Consider the following 17,460-nt stretch of genomic DNA (forward strand, 5'->3'; position numbering starts at 1 on the left):
TACATACATGTATTCACAATTCCAGCTTGCCAAAGGCGAGAAAAAAAAGACTCCTCTTTTCTTCATAGTGCCTATGACCACGTAACAACTCAATTCCCAGTAACAGGCAGAGAAGATTGTTCATCCTTTAGCCAAAATGCCTATACTTTCCTCTGTAATATCTACCAATGCCGGGGCAAACAATTCGGTGGTATATAGTATTTCTCAAAATAAGAGCTTTCTTCTACCCTTCCATCACTTGTTCAGACTCTCAACTATCTAGCCTGCAAACTAAACTTATGAGGTACATGCTCACAATCATCCAAACTCATCCATTATCATGATTGTACTTAACTCTTCTACATTACTGGCACAAAATATACATTTTCACTTGTAAGACTCAAATGTATAATACACCAATAATTCTTTCATTATTTATTCAACTTTAGGATTCACAAATTTGTGCAGACTACAATAATTATGGTAATGAAATAGGGTCTGAATAACATAAACTAGCGATGCAGCTGAAAGAGCAATTCTTATCCAATGATGATCACACGTTCGTGACTTCAATTATGAATGGTGCAAGCTAGTTAACGACCATTTTCAGACAGAAATCGACACGTACATTTCTTTTTATATGTTTATAAGAAGAGTAAGCGTGGTCGGGAGCGTGGTGCGCAGGTTGATGACCTGTGAAGTGGAATGAAGGTGCTTTGCAACTCAGTCTTGAAAACGCTGCACTGGAGTTTGTCACACCCGGACAAGGTTTAATGCTATCTATCAGAACAGCTTCTTTTTTTCCATTTCGCTCTCGTTTATCAGCTTCCCCGTGTTTGAAACGAGTTTCAATATACCATACCCACTATCAAATGCCTTTCGGATCACGTTTCTCAAGTTGCTGCGTTTTGTCGCGAGTCGATTGGGAGGCCTTGTCACTGCGCAGCTCCATTGCGCAGTTTAACCCAAGGAGAAGAGATAGTAGTGTAGTTGGCAGTGGTTGGCGTGGGCAGGTCCGAGCTATCAGAAACGCGTTTCAAAACGACTACGTTTATCATCTCTATACAGAAACACGTTTCTGGTTTAAACTTACTTTTTCGGCGTTTCAAAAATTCGTTTCTGAACCCCATAAGCAAAACAGCTTTGCGATTATCAACTGCCTAAAACTCCCTGAAAGTTGTTTGAAAACCTTCATTCTGCTCCAGAATTGAGGTACAGTAGGCCGGCATCCATATACACTGCACAATCACCATCAAAATTGTATTACCCCTTATAAATTAGTGCATACTTCGATAATAATTATGACATCAATAACACATGAAAATAGAAAATTTGTTTTGTGTGTTTCACAAGTATTGTTGTGTCTCAAAAGATATTAAATGAAATTGGAAGTTGCTTACCTAAAATGAAGAAAGATGAGAAGAAATCAGCTGTGTGCTTGTGAAAATGATGTCAGCATGTGGAATAACACCAGCATCTGCGGTCACACCAAATTAAACAGGTCTCTCCTCATCTCTCCTACCACGACTCTTCCATATACTTGTGGGGGTGTCCTGTGTGTTTTGTTGAGACTCACATTAAACTGCCAAATCGGTGCATTGTGTATATTGTTGGCCATACAGATTTTCTAAGACCATTGTTGTCACGAAAGAAGAAAAAAAAAAAAGCTTCAGCGCAATTTTTTTTTTCTTTAAGAAATTAAAGGGGCCCGGTGCATGCGCCCCCTTTCATCTTTTATTTATGTGTCTTTTATTTAAAAAAAAAAAAGATTAAAGGGGGATCGGCCACTGAGATGTTTAACTTGTTTTACAGTGGAACCTTTAATTGCTGTAGAGAGTTTGGATATAACAAAACCCTGTAATTTTGCAGTTCCAAGTTTTTTTTTTTTCATAATCTGTTGTTTTTGCACTTCGATGCAAATATATAGGGACCTGACGAAACAATATAAAAATCGTGGTGCCAAGCACCTCATTATAACGTAGTTTTACTCGATAATATAATGGTATTATTCATGTTTGTATAACACTGGTTATTGTGAGCTGCTGTATCGTTAGTTTTTATTTTCCTCATTAATACAATCATGTACTTGATTTCTGTAATTTTTGTGTGATGTTGCCTAATAACAATAAAAAGATTTAAAAAAAAGGATCAGTGTTTCCTAGTTGCCGGGCCTTAAGCATAAAATAGGGTGTTATAAGCTCAAATTCTTCGGAGGGCAATGAATAATTTGGCCCACAGGTCACTTATAATCATATACCTTTCGATTTTTGATGGGCACCAAGACTGGCTTCTCCTAGGGCGGCCACATATTAGTAAAATCCAATATGGTCACCATAGGCCAATTTAATTACAAAACTGGAAGGGCTTATATTAGAAATATTTGAACTGAGGAGGGGTTTTTCGTGTTAGAGATTGTGATCCTGACACAATTTCAACAATTTAAACTCAAGCTCAAGCTCTTTTTCGAGGTCAATTTTGGGTCAAACCAGGCAATATAGGACATGTGTGTGTGTGTGTGTGTGTGTGTGTGTGTGTGTGTGTGTGTTTGTGTGTGCTCTTTAGGTATCTCACATGCTTTGGTTAAATCAGTGGAAGTCCTCTTTGCCCTTGGTTATTCGTTGTCCTCTTTATACTCAAAGTCCTTAACAATTGGGTCCAGAATTCCCCGCTGCTTAATTGTTTCCTGGCACCGCTTTGAATCCAAGGTGCTGAATCAGGGTACACTGGCAGAGGCCAATATTACCTGTATGCATGATCAGCTTACAACACTCTGCCAATGAGCGATGATTCTGTGTAGCTTCATGCTGAAATTGGTCTAGGTTATACCTTCTCTTTCAGGACAGGGCAGCATCTGCATCTTCAGTGAAGCACGTGATGGAACTTTGTATTGCAAGGATCAGCATACAGCTCTTCACACCTATATTGGACGGACATCCTGAGGTTAGACCAACGTTCTTATAGGTGCAAACCCACTGTGTGCGATCATCAGTCCTCCAATGGTAATATCTAAACAGTTTATGTATAAGCAGGGAGGTGGTATAAGACAAGCAGAAGACAAGCTTGAAATCGAGGACAGGATGCACGAGATGATAAGAAAGCTTCTTTGTAACTCGCGGGGTGGGTTACAGTCCTTTTTCAGCCAGAGGTTCTGAATATGGGTCGTGATCAGTCGGCAAAGATTGAGCTGAGCTCCATAATTGGACCTGCATGTCCTACAGTGTTACTTCTGGCAGGAAAATATACCCCCCCCCCCCCCCCTAACCGTGCCCAAGCACCTCGGCCAGAATGGACTCTAATTAATGAAATGTCGTCATGAATGACACATTTTGTACCCCCTTAAATGACATCATGACATCACACCTGTGAAAAGCATACCTATAAGCCAGTTCGTAGTTCCACTGTGCGCATGAGCAGAAAAAGGTCATTTGTACCAAGAGGCACGTTGGTTTTTAAATTCACTGAGATAAGCATCTGTCATATAATGATTATTCATGTTATCCTTGTAAATGTTGCTTGCCAGTACATCCACCTGACAGGCAAACCTGGTATTTGGCAATATGAATAAAACAGTTTTTTAATGCATTCAAAGCAAAACAATGAAATGGATGCTTCCCCGATGATTGATTGACGGACCATTGTGGTCACCTGGTCTATGCAAGTTCATTTATTATTTGAACACGAATTCCATGAATTGTTACGTCTGGTAAGCTTCCCGGTACGAATAATGTCTCTTTGAAAATGATTAAAGTGCCTAACCAACTGAGAAAAAAGAAAGGTCATTGTACCAACGTGCCCATGAGCTAATTACGAACTGGCTTATAATGGCGTTACGAGGAGATATGGTACCAAGTGCAATACCCTTAATGTTATTTCAAAGAAATATTTCTTACACTAAGTGGGAAAATACCAAAATTACAATTTTAAAGTAATATGAAGAGTTTGTTCGCAAAAACCGATAAGTCCATTTTTGAAGATTTTGAAGTACGGTCTCTGTCATAAAGTACAAAATAATACCTTTTAAATTATATATTGGTCATTACATTTATAAAGGTACTAGTACATTTTTAAAGTTATGGTCGAAAGAAGCAGCAGTTTTCTTATTAATCTCTTTATTTTTCTTGACCTTTAATCGCAAATATCTCAATTTGGCAAATATGGACTTATCGGTTTTTGCAAACAAACTATTATTATTATTATTCTTATTTATTCGACCAGGTAAAGAATATAGGATACATATTAACATCACAGACATGAAACAAAAGCCAGAATGAACAGTACAAAGGATACACTGTTTTGTACACGTTACACAATGTGAAAATGAAATGAATGGAGACTACATGAGGGTCAGTGCACACAAAAGTAAATACATTTACTATTGCCCATAAAACTCTTTATATACTGTCCTGATTTTGTTTAGTATAGTGACCTGTACAATACTTTCGAATTTACCCGCCTCAATTTTGAAAACCTATATATCGCTAAATGGACACGCAAAGAAAATAAACACCCCTCTTTTAGTGACGACGCCAACGATGCTGTAGGATGTCTAAAAAGCACACCTTTTCCGATGTTTATGTTTTGTTTTGTTCTGTTTTCTTTTCTTTTTTTTTTTAGGGGATAAGGATGCGTGGTTAATCATACTTACTTGTGATATTTCAACAATAGAGACGTCACGCCTGTGCAAACGCTGCTCATATTTTGATTTAAAAAAAAAACAGTGAGAGTTGGTACAATGAATTTAAAAGGGCATACGTGTGCGGAATGCATTTTCCTGACATAGCATATAGAATGAATTGAACTCTCATTAGTGCACACACAGACACACACAAACACACACACAGAGACACACACACACACACACACACTTTACAATAGGCTATACTCCTGTTTGTTTGTTTGTTTGTTTCGTTTGTTTGTTCATTTCCATCTAAGATGGCTGGATAGCCCAGATTCAGCTACGCTAAGCACACCTTTTCCGCTAAGCAGACCTTTTTAGGTCTTCCATGGGGTCCATGCAGTTGGGTGAGGTGGAACCATACACTTCACCGGGTTAAACACCCTGCTCTTTGCGATGAATGAATGAAGCGGGATCTTTTCCGTACATGAGTTGTGACTCTCTCTATGACCCCGTTTACAGTGCGGGGCCAAGCCTCGCAATTTTGTCCGTTTATACTGCTGGGCTTGGCCGCGCGCGCTTTTGATTCAAACCTTTCAATATTTTGTCGTAGTGGCGCTCTGCTTGTAAACAAACGCAATTTGGTATTGTCTGGTTTTCAGACACTTTGCTAACTGAATTCCGTGGCGACGAAGTCGCCGTTCTGGCAAAGGCCTTTGCCGAAGGAAAAAAAAAATCCTTTGCAGGACAAAACCACCTTAAACTATACTAGTTTTCGGCGTTGAGGGGGTTAATATCCTGAACAGCGAAATAGTGCAGGCAGAGGGTTTGGAAGCCAGACTAAAATTGGCCGCGCATTTGGCCCAGTTTACGTTTACACTGAGAAAAGGCCGGGCTCGGCCGCGGCCGAGACCACCTCCAGAGCGAGGCCAAATGCGAGGCCAATTTTGGCCTCGCATTTGGCCTTTTGCGCGTTTACACTGAAGCGGGGCTGGGTCGAGCCGCGGCCGAGCCCGCCTTCATTTCAGTGTAAACGCGCAACAAGACCTCATTTACAGTGCTGGGCTAGGCCGAGCCGCGGCCGAGCCCAGCCTCAATTGCGGGGCCGAGCCCCGCAATTTTGTCCGTTTACACTGCCGGGCTCGGCCGCGCTTTTAATTCAAAACTTTCTATATTTTGTCGTTGTGGCGCTCTGCTTGTAAACAAACGCAATTTGGTATAGGCTGGTTTTCAGACCCTTTGCCAACTGGATTCCGTGGCGACGAAGTCGCCGTTGGGGCAAAGGCCTTTGCCGAAGGCAAAGGAAAAATCCTTTGCAGGACAAAACCACCTTAAACTATACTAATTTTTGACGTTGAGGGGATTAATATCCTGAATAACGAAATAGTACGGGCAGAGGGTTTGGAAGCCAGACTAAAATTGGCCCTGCATTTGGCCCAGTTTGCGTTTACACTGAGAAAAGCTCGGCCAGGACCACCTCAAATGCGCGGTCAATCTTAGCCCCGCATTTGGCCTTAAATTGCGCGTTTACACTGAAATGAAGGCGGGCTCGGCCGCGGCCGAGCCGCGGCTGAGCCTCGCACTGTAAACGGGGTCATACATGTACAGGGGACCTCGATTTTATGTCCTATGCGAGGGACAGAGTGTTTTGCCTCTCGCCAGATGGGACGGTATGATTACACACAACATTGCTCAGTCCAGACTCGGGTTCGAACCCGGGTCCTTAGGATCGTGAGGCAGACGCGCTACCGACTGAACCAACTCACCCGTCCGCCCTGTTGCATCAAGGCAGTCGAATATCAAAGCAGTCCAAGAAAATGTATACAGTAGTCTCTTGTAGCCAATCATTCAGTTATTTTGCAAGTACAGGCGGTACTGAAATTAGCCTCAGGCAAATCAAAATAGTGGAAAAGCAGAAAATAGAATCCAACGGAACAAAACTTTTACATGCAATTGATTTCGGAGGTTTCGTCAGTTCCGATATACAGCAAGAGATTGATAGCTTACATGTAAGAGGGTGATTTTTCAACATTTTCCACATTTTTGCATGGAATGAACTCCATTGTGTGTAAATGATAATATGGGAAAATGGAAAAATAGAAAAATAAACATAGGCCTATAGGGCCTACATGTTTATGTATCCGACGGGAATTAGTTACTGCCTGCTGTCTTGGCAGAAATGCGTCATACGATCTTGCAATGCTGTTGTTTCCTATTTTTTCCTGTCCATATTATCAAGAGTAAAATAGGTCTATGGAATGGGTTGATCAAAGTTGATGTGATGTCGAAAAAAAGTCAGACTGTATAGCAGGTGGCCTTTTGTTTTTCACTTCAGATTGACATAGGCCTACGACAGAGAACGCCTCAATAAGACGCCTCTTGAAATGTTTCGAAAAGCTTCTGCTTGATTCCACACGAGTGGATGATTATTGGTCGACTTTCTGCTTTTCATCTCCTGTGAAAAGCATGAGTTTCTCTTCAAAAGACAGTATGTCATTGCGCACTTTTGCGGTTGGTGATCTACAATACAGTCGAACCCACCTCTACCTTTTGACATCCGTCGTGGTAGAGGTATGTAGGTAGAGCGGAATCTTCCCTCCCCATTGTCCCCCTTAATGTCGCTCATGAGACTTTTCTCTTCTCTTTTGTTCTTTTTCTTTTCCCATTATCAAATAAGTTTAGCATGAAGCAAAGACGCATTCCAACATCTAGTGTTTACCTTTCTCATCACAACGCTTTTAACATTGGAATTTTCACGTACACCTTCCGCATCCGAATGGATTACCAACAACTTTTCAACCAGTCCATGTTATGAAAACCCAAACAAACATTTATAGGTGCATCGCGCATAGGGCCTACATGTCTCACTCGACATGATTTAAATACTGTACTTATCATATTCCACCACGGTTTTCGCTAAAAATGCAATCATTTATGACTGCAAACAGCAGAATGATTTGCCTCTTGAAAGAAAGAAAGAAAGAAGGAAGGAAAGAAGGATAGAAAGAAAGAAAGAAGAAAAGAAAGCAAGAAAGAAGAAAAGAAAAAAAAGAAGAAAGAAAGAAAGGAAGGAAGGAAGAAAGAAAGAAAGAAAACTAATACAGTTTACAAAGCGACCGCAAATTACTCTGTTACAGCCAGTAGATGGCGCTCTCCTGAAGAGTGCTTGGGGGTTGCAGTCTATTCGTACATATATGGTTTGATCCCGTGCACGTAAATTCACGTTAGTACAGTAATCTCATTGTTACAATTGTGCAGTGACGACAAGCTTGAAGGGCTAAGTGTTTACAACCAGAAGTCAGAAGTCTAAACGACATTCAGAAATTGGGAAACATTTAAATCGTCCGTGCAGGCTTCATCTACGGAACTGAAACAATTTTAAGGCAGAGTAAGCACGAGTAGAGAGCAAAGATTGATAAAAGTAAAAGTGGTCATTATGAGAGCATAGCATAGGGGTCTAAATTTACGTCATGCATCAATGACTGTGTTGTTACTGTTAGCGTGGTTAAAAAGACGAAAAGAGCAAGACACCACTGGCACTGGGGACCACTGCACTGTGACTGGTGGTCATGGCCTGGTCCCGAGTGGTACCCGGGGTATTGCTCATGAGCAGTGGTCCAGGGATGCCAAGTTCAAAAAAAAAAAAAATTATGAGTGAGATTATTCATGACTCAATGTCTCGGCGCGCGAGCTAGGATTTGGAAGGAGTTAGTAGGGAGCTTATTCAATTTTTAGCTCTTAGTGGTTCGATCGGTGCATACTTTAAAGGGAAATATACCTTCAATTGCAACTGTCACTTTAATGCTTTGAGCTATGCTCATTATTAATAGGCCTAAGTTGCAGATTTCACCCAATGCGTGAGAAAAATGGGTGCCATGCGTGAGAGCGTGAGACGGACCCTAAATGCTTGAGTCTCACGCATTCTGCATGAGACTAGGTAGCTCTGAGTGGTCAGAGCCCCGGCTTGTTCCGCACGTCATCATTTCATTGTACCAGACTTCTGGCTTTTTTTGTACGGCCGGACAAACTCTATAATATTACTATTAGTTCTCGTAGCTGTTTACTAGCGGTCGAGTACCCAGTAAATTTACATTTAATTTTTAATGATTTGTACAAAGAATCAGATCTCCACTTCTGAATCTGTGTTCCCCACGGCCCAGGGCATGTAATTGTTCACACTACGTAATCACAGTCATGACAGCGACAGTGAAAGTCAATTTTAAATGCTTCAAATGGATACCCTACAACTACAGTCCTTTGAGAATATTGTAAAGCAAGATCTACAAAAGATGCATATATTTGCAGCATGAAATTTTCAGGAATTAAGAAAGCTGATGGCCTTTTTTGTGGCATGAAATTTATGTGAACTGCCACTGGCAGGTAATGCGTGTTGGACAAAAACTTTCGGGCGCATTTTTAATCATCTTGGCTCTAGTGAAATTTGTGAAATTGAATGCACACAAACTGACAAATGTTTCTGAGATGCCAAGTTTTCCAACCGGCTAGTACCGGTAGTGAGAAACTGCAATTTAGCAAAGCAACTGAAGGGGGGAGGGGAGGCAGCAGATGTCCTCATCCCCTGTTTTGAGCTTTTTAATTTTGGAATTCAAAATTGTGCAGTTTTGTGCACGCTTTATTCAATATTACTCATATAGTTCTCGGGTCTAGGGCAATTACCCCCTGGGCAATTACCCCGCACCCTTCCCCTGGCCCTAATCCTAATCCTGAACCTAACCCTAACCCTAACCCAAACTCCTTACCCTAAACCTAAGGTTACCTAACCCTAACCCTAATCTTTACTCTAACCTCACCACTATCAGTATTTGGCCGGGGGGTAATTGTCCTCTGGGGGTAATTGCCCGGATACGATAGTTCTCATGTATTTGGTATAGAAGATGGTCCTGCAGGTATCATTTTGGAGCCTTTTTGCCCAAATTTTGATCAAAGCTGAATGAGTCTAAATATGAATGACATGACTGAAGTGTTAGTTGTAGTACTAGTCTAGTAGATCCATGGCACAATTTGAAGAGACTTGGGATTAACTGTACTTACAATGGCATGCCATAAAAACGAGAATAACTTTATGATACAGTGCATACTGTAGATCTACCTAGCGATACTTTTTGAAGATCTACATACGATTGTACTAAATGTAGAATCTACATTGTATTGATCTTCCTGCCACATTTTCCCCCCCCCTTTTTTTTTCTTTCTGGGAGGCATGAGAAAATGATTGCTGGGCGAGGGAGTGTGAGATGGGTTGCTGGGAAGTGAGACTTGGTAGGTCTCACATTTCCAGTTTTACAGCAAGCTGTTGGAATATAGAAGGTGGTCTACTGCAAAAAATCAATGCACTACCACTGGCTAAAGTGGCAGGAAATCAAAGTGTAACAATTGAATAATTCAAAACACAGTTTATGAGAAACTGTTTTTAACGGAGTCTCGTTGGCACAAATTTAGCAAGTCAACTGATCTTTGTGAAATCAACAAACAATATGCAATAAGGCTCGAGTAAACAGTGAGTGAAACACTCACTCATGCATTGTGAAGCTCCTGTGTGGGAGATTACCAACTTTTCTCTCATGTTATATTTTTTAAAAGAGCAATGATACTTCTTCCTTATTTAATCTATGTGGTTCTCAATCACTAAATCAACTGTGCAGGAAATTGCCTATAAATTAAAGTACTTTGTCCCAATATCTGAAATAATAACATTTAGACAGTAGCTTTACATGTGAGCATCATATCTAATAGAGTCGTCAGCTACAATATGTAGTACCAGGTATCCTTCGTAATCAATTGAGTATAAGTTATCGACAATATGATACTGAAAGTATGACTGAGCACTGTCCAGTAATGCAACATACAATTTTATCTGATTAGTGAACCTTAGTCCTAAGTTTGTGGAATTAATCCATTTTTATCATGTGGATGTTGGATGATATAAGTTATGTTCTCTGACATTATTTTCATCTTTCATCTAACAGGATCTGGTGATCTTTGTCGACAGTCTACCTCAGGACATCTGTTCAAACATGATTACCTCCTATACGACTCCATGTTTGTGTTTATAGTCACCCATGCTAAACCATCCACCAGCGCCTAGATGATGACATCTGAAGCCAACAAGCACAAAGTAAGCAATTCAGCACTTTCTTCAAACAAGCTAGATGATCATGTATTAATATATTGAAACCCCAATGAAAATTGGTGGTTGGTGACTGTACTTGCCCAGTGCACAAATACATCACTAAATAATGCATGCATGTAATCCCTTACTGTCAAAACTCTGCTGCAACACACGATGCAATATCTTCAGTATATGATTTGTATCAGTTTTCCATCACATACCTGAAATTTTTGTTATGTGGATATGCTTCAAAAACTGAACATTATCAATTTTTCTCCCCTTGGTTTATAACCAAAAACTTTTATCAAAGTCACATTTTTAGTTGATGATGTGGCAGTTTCAACCTCTCCCCCACTTCAAGTCAATGTTGCTAGATTGCCGCCTTAATTCTATTTGAATGTGGGAAAGTAGAATTATTCACTGAATCTGTTTGAACTGATTTTGGTGGAATATCTGTTTTTCTGTCCATCTAATTCTACTCTGGATATTAGAAGAAAATTGCTCCTTAAGTTCTTGATATGGTATGAAATTGCTATTGTAAATTTGTGCATGTCTTAAATGGGGTAGAGAGAACAATACAAATAAACTTGCAACTTCTTTGATGTTCAACTCAAATTGTACCAACATTTTAGTTTCCTTAAGTATCATTGTCAGTTTTAACAATGACTGCATGCTCAGACATTAAAGAAAAGAGCAAAACATTACTGAACATACATTTGATACAAATTTGTAACTGAAGCTCCTTTATTTCCTTTCCAACAGAAGAGAGCAAATTTGATCTACCAGGCACAGTATGTCAATGATGTTATAATGCATCCCCACATCTGTATACATGTACCCGGTACATAAAATTTGTGCATGTACATCAAACTTCATATGAAACCAACCACTGAATGTGCAAAGACCATGCTGTCTCATTTTGCGTGTGTGCATTATGCAACACTAGCTGCACACTGGCCCTGGTCCGATGGTCCAGACTGGTAAAATTCATTGCCGGACCAGTAGCTTTCTCAGGATTGGACCAGTAAAAATGGAAAACTGGGAACCTACTGGTCCAACAGACAGGTCGGTCGGACCAGTAGAAAAAAAAAAAATGGTTTAGTGTGCAGCCCTGCATTGGGCCGAATGCATAAACGCTAGCAATTGCTTGTGCTAGCCTTTTACTCGAATCCGTATGCATAAAAACAAGCAACTGCTTGCAAGAAGAAGCTTTTGCTGGCAAGAACAAGCAATTGCTTGCTGCCCGCAAGCAATTGCTTAGAGACCAAGCGTTTGCTTAAAAACGTATGCATAAAACATACCTTTTGCTCGTTCTTGCTAGCAATTGCTTACGATTTTCCAAGCTCTGTAAAATGAGCTTGAGCTTTTGCTCAACCGGAACGTTCCCTTTTAAGTATCATTTTCATATTTATGAAACAAAAAACACACTTGTGAAGGAGTGGTATAAATCTACAAGAAATTACTCCGAAGTAGTGTAAGAAACTTTTTCATTTCAACAACGGGAATGTCCAGTGGTTAGCACGCAAAATGTGATGAAAAACAGGTCGGATGTCTGACTTCGGTGGAGAGCGAGGAGACCGCTCTCCACGTGCGATCTGGCAGATCCGGGCTGCTGTAAGCTGCAGTGATGGGAATCAGCTACGAATACACGTGTGTATAGATGTGTGTGTATGTGTCTGTGTGTGCATTTCATAGCTCTTCTGCTATGTCAGGAAATGTTTCCACACACACATGCCCTTTCAAGTACATGCTGCCACACTCGCCTTTGTTCTTGTGTTCGCACAGGCGTGACGTCCCTTTTGTTGAAAACGCAAGCAGTTGCTTGTGCGGGACAAGCAAAAGGTATTGGCATAAGCAAAAGATTATGCATGGATTTAAGCAATTGCTTGAGCTAGACCTTTTGCTAGACGAACTTGTGCTTTTGCTTGAAGCAATTGCTTACAAGCAATTGCTTACAAGCAATTGCTTGTTTTATGCATTCGGCCCAGTGTGTGTTTTTGTATGGGTGTGCATGTCCTTGGCTCTTCATTTGCACAGACTTTTGTTTGCACTATGGTGTACATAGTGGATTACATTGCCTTGGTGTTATTCCAGTTTGGGGGGGGGGGGGGGGGAGTTGCTCTACACTGTAATGTCTACATTCGTCTGGTTGAATGCAAACTAGACTGTAGAACAATTGTGTTAGAGAACATTGCACATGGAAGATTTGTATGAGTCATAGTACTACTGTACACAGACAAAATCAAAGTGAATTGTAAATTCACAGTGAGCATGATCAGCAAATGAATGCAGCCCCACAGGCTCATACACACAACGTACAAGCCGTTGTACACTGTATACGATTGTACCATTTGCCACAATGTTATTAAAGAGTGTCCTACCCCCACTGACTGAGCCAAATGGGCATTGAAAACAATTGACAGTGATGCTAATGACCCTCCTTTCTAAAAAGCACTCTGATCATCACATAATCTAATTTATTGATGACACCTTGAATCAGATATGCCTGGCATGGAAGAAAGTCCAGAAAACAAGCATAATGGATTTAAGACTATTAAAAAAGTCATGAAGTTTTCCATTGCTGTACCTCAAATGGCATCTTACAGGGACTGTACAGTACTGGTTGAGGTGGGGATTCAGGTTTTGAACATTCCTATTTAAGTGAGATAATGAGAAACCTGATATGAAATATGAAAGAGCATACTGGTGGAATTTTCAGAAGGATTCAATGTTTATTTGATGAAAATTGGTTTTCAAATGGCTGAGATATATCCAAAAAAGTGATAATAATAAAAGGCGACAGGCCACGCCTTTTATTATGATCTCTTTGTTTCACCTTGTTTATGGATATATCTCGGCCATTTCAAAAACGATTTTCATCAAATAAACTTTTGATACCCCTTAGAATTGCATGCTCTTTGACATCTCATAGAGTGGTTTCTGAATATCTCGCAAAACGTTAAATGCTAAATCCTCACCTCAACCAGAACTGTACAAACCCTTAAAGTCAACATCCATCTTCCCAAACCGTCCAGCCACTGGTATGATACTGTCCCATGATACTGAAGTGCACTCCCATTGTATAATGGACATGGTTGATATTACAAAATGCTTCATCTCTACATTATTTATTGCATCACGCGGACAGTGTGATCACTTGCAGAACCTGACATTTGTGCATGCAGAAATCATGCACTCTCCTTACATTAGTTTTATACAAGGCAAGTCCAAGTTATTCTACAGCTGTACTGTTCCTGACAACCAACCAACCCCCAGAAAAAGTGAAAGCTTTGATTTTGAGAACACAATATCTGCTCTGTTGTTAGAAGGCATCTCCCTCATGAAAAACAGCAACAAGGAACTCTTTTAGCTTTTGTTATAAAATTCAGAGTGTAGATTCAGAGAAAATGCATAATAATTACAAATTTACAACATGTATATAGAAATGTATGTTGTTTGTGGAATGCTAAGTAGTGTCAGCTTCTGTGTTTGTTCTTGTTTTTGAAATCAAATCCATTCCTTTTTATCTTGACATTGTGTAGTTATTGTCCTGTGAATGGAGCTGGGTAATTCCGTAAAGTTGGAGCACAAAGTGTGACATTTTAGCATTTTAACTCAATACTGATTATGCTATACATACAATTGTTTATAGGCTTTACATTTGTATTGAGACCATACATTTTCCTGGAAATTTTGTGCCATTCAGACTCAATTTTGATGAAGTTATTAAAAAAAAATATGTAACAGTGTCCTGTAGCATTGTGATGTGTCCACGTACAAAAGTAGCATCGTGATAGTTAAAATCTGGTCCTAAAAGACAAATTAATGCAATTAGCTTGACCAAAATTTGATATGATGTATAATTACAAGATTAGTCAGATAGCTTGATATCTTAACTCTCCTTTCCACAGTTTTACTTTTACAAGAAAATTACACAATGTGTCACTATGCTACGCGGTGTCCACCAAATGTCACAAAAAAGGACATCGCATAGCATCGTGATACATTTTGTAATTTTCTTTTAAAATCAAAACTGTGGACAGGAAATTTGAGATTATACCCATATTTAGCAATCTCATTCATCTTGTAAATATGCATATCATATGCATCAAATTTTGGTCAAGCTAATTGCCATAATTTGTCTCTCAGGACCAAATTTTAAAATATCACAATGCTACATGGACACGTCACGATGCTACAGGACACTGTTACATATTGTTTAATAACTTCATCAAAATTGAGTCTGAATGGCACAATATTTCTAGGAAAATGTGTGGCCTCAATGCAATGTAAAGCCTACAAACAGTAAATGTATATCGGTAGCATAATTACATTTTAATATTGAGTTATGCTGAAATGTATTTTTTAAATATCACGATGCTACATGGACACTGCCCCAACTTCATGGAATTACCCAGCTGCCAAATTAGAAGTATTTCAATTCAGTTTGCTCACTGAATCATGACCATGGCAGTATGATTCCATTATGACGCCCAGATTCTGTTGTAAATTCTTCGACGGAGGTTCAGCTTCAATGAAGATGATATGATGAGATGAATGCCAGTGACGTAGTGCCCAATAATCATTCCTGTCCCTACCAGTAGCTTGGTGTTGCATGTCAGTCATACTGCATTCTTGTACCAGTTACAACCTCTTTTTGTTTTGTTTTGTTTTGGTTTGGTTCATTGTGTGTGTGTGTGTGTGTGTGTGTGTGTGTGTGTGTGTGTGTGTGTGTGTGTGTTGTGTTTGTTAGTGTGTGGGCTTGTTTGTGTGTGTCTGAGACAAAGCATAAAATATTTAAAGTCCAACCTGAAGGATTTTATCATCCAAACGACATTCTTCAAACTTGCTCTAACAGGTTTACAAAGTAGTATGTTCTAAATGCATCCAGCAAATCTGTCAGAAACATTACAAAAACAGTTAATTTATACAAAAGGAGTTTAGCCTAGATTCAGTTAATCGCATTGATATTTGTTTGTGATCAAGTATAGGGATACAATGTACATGTACATTGTACGTCAATGGACATGTACTGAAGAAGTACATGTTGTATGCAAGTGAAGTTTAGTCTAGAGAATGATTTTGGGACAAAAACTGTTTACACACAATCTTCTGTTTGATGTAGACTGATCACCCTAATAGTGTTCTGAAGCTTGCACACATACAACTGTAAGTCCCCATCATGTCTTTAGTTTCAAGTACCGTTAGCCTTCAACATCCATGGTCCAAAGTACATTGCATGTGATGAATGTGCGCATCTAAGACTCACCATTATGTAATCCTGATAGAGAAGTGCACTATAAAGCCAAGGAAACTGCAAAATAGAATAAGTTGGGAAAGATGAGTCTGATATTTGTTTAAAAAGTTTTGGAATTTTTGACTACCTCCTACCTAAATTTGAAAGTATAGCAAATATGCTTTTAGTGTTGCCATGGTGTTTTTGATTTACTAATGTTCATCAGTATGTCATTTTTTTAACCATTTCACTGCATCTAACCATCAAAGCCTACTATCTCAAAACTGCTTATCTGGCTTTTGCTCTCACCTTTTCTGGGATATGTTTTTGAAAATAATGCATGAAGTTTGACACGATATCAGTGGAGGGCTTCAAAGCAACCCTTGGATACTTTATTAATGAAATGTACAAAATCAGCATTCCACAACTATACAAAAGGCTTTTGTGTTTTGTCAAGTATTAATTGAAGCTGTCAGAACAAAACTATGTCATCTGGTTGGCAATACGTGACATTTTGATGTTTTTAATGTAGGTTTTTTTTTTTTTGTGCTGAGGTGCTTTCCCTTTTCTTGGGAGATTACTGTATATGCCATATATTTCGCGAGTCTAAATTTTGCGAATCGGGAATTCCCGATGATTTCGCGAGTGGTTAAATTCGCGATCGTGGAGTCCTGTACTAAACGGAAAAGTGTACACACGTATGTCACATTCACATTGGGATCAGAGTCAAAATTTTCGCGTGTCTTTAATTTTGCGAATAGCACCTGAGTATTGCCATAGTACCCCAATAAAATTTAATACAGACATACAATAACTACCTGTGAAAACTTCTTCATTTAGGGCATTTTGGCTGAAAAATATAGTATTGAAGTATTGGTCACTTTCAGCTCATTGTTCCTCCTGTCTGAATTTCAAAATGTTGAAATTGTTTGTAAATTCGAAGCATTTTGCTTTTGTTGAAGCCTGTTAGTAAAACACTGTGCATGCTTTTAGTGCTACTTCCACACTTTCGAGGCATGAACTGTGTTACCTGGTGTCTGTCCTTATTATTTCTATGATTTCATTATTCTTTGAAGTAAAATTTGAAAAACTATATTTAATTGAAAAAAAAATCAAATCATGGAGGTGTTGATATACAATGTAGATTGCATTGTAGAAAGTCTCTTGTGGTATTCAGCCACACATGAAATTTCTCCTGTGATTACTGTCTGAGCACTTTAATTCTGATGGTATCTGTTTATTTACACTCTAGTTGTCATAGTATATTGAATATGAAACTCGATGAACCTCCACATATTTTTGTGGGAGGGCTCACCTTCAAAGCTGTAACGATTATAGAATGCAGGTATTTGCTGTATGTGGGAAGGAAGACCAGTGCCTTGCGTATGATAAGGGGAGGGTTCTGACACTATACGGCGTGAACGTTGGTGTGCACTTCCATTTAACAGTCAGCGGATCAAAGCAACTCCAAGTCATTTTTAGTGTCTTGCCTCCTGTGTG

This window comes from Diadema antillarum, unplaced genomic scaffold, assembly GCF_040938485.1.
Source record: "Diadema antillarum isolate AM-2024a unplaced genomic scaffold, OU_Dant_1.0 scf00000160, whole genome shotgun sequence".
Classification (NCBI taxonomy): domain Eukaryota; kingdom Metazoa; phylum Echinodermata; class Echinoidea; order Diadematoida; family Diadematidae; genus Diadema; species Diadema antillarum.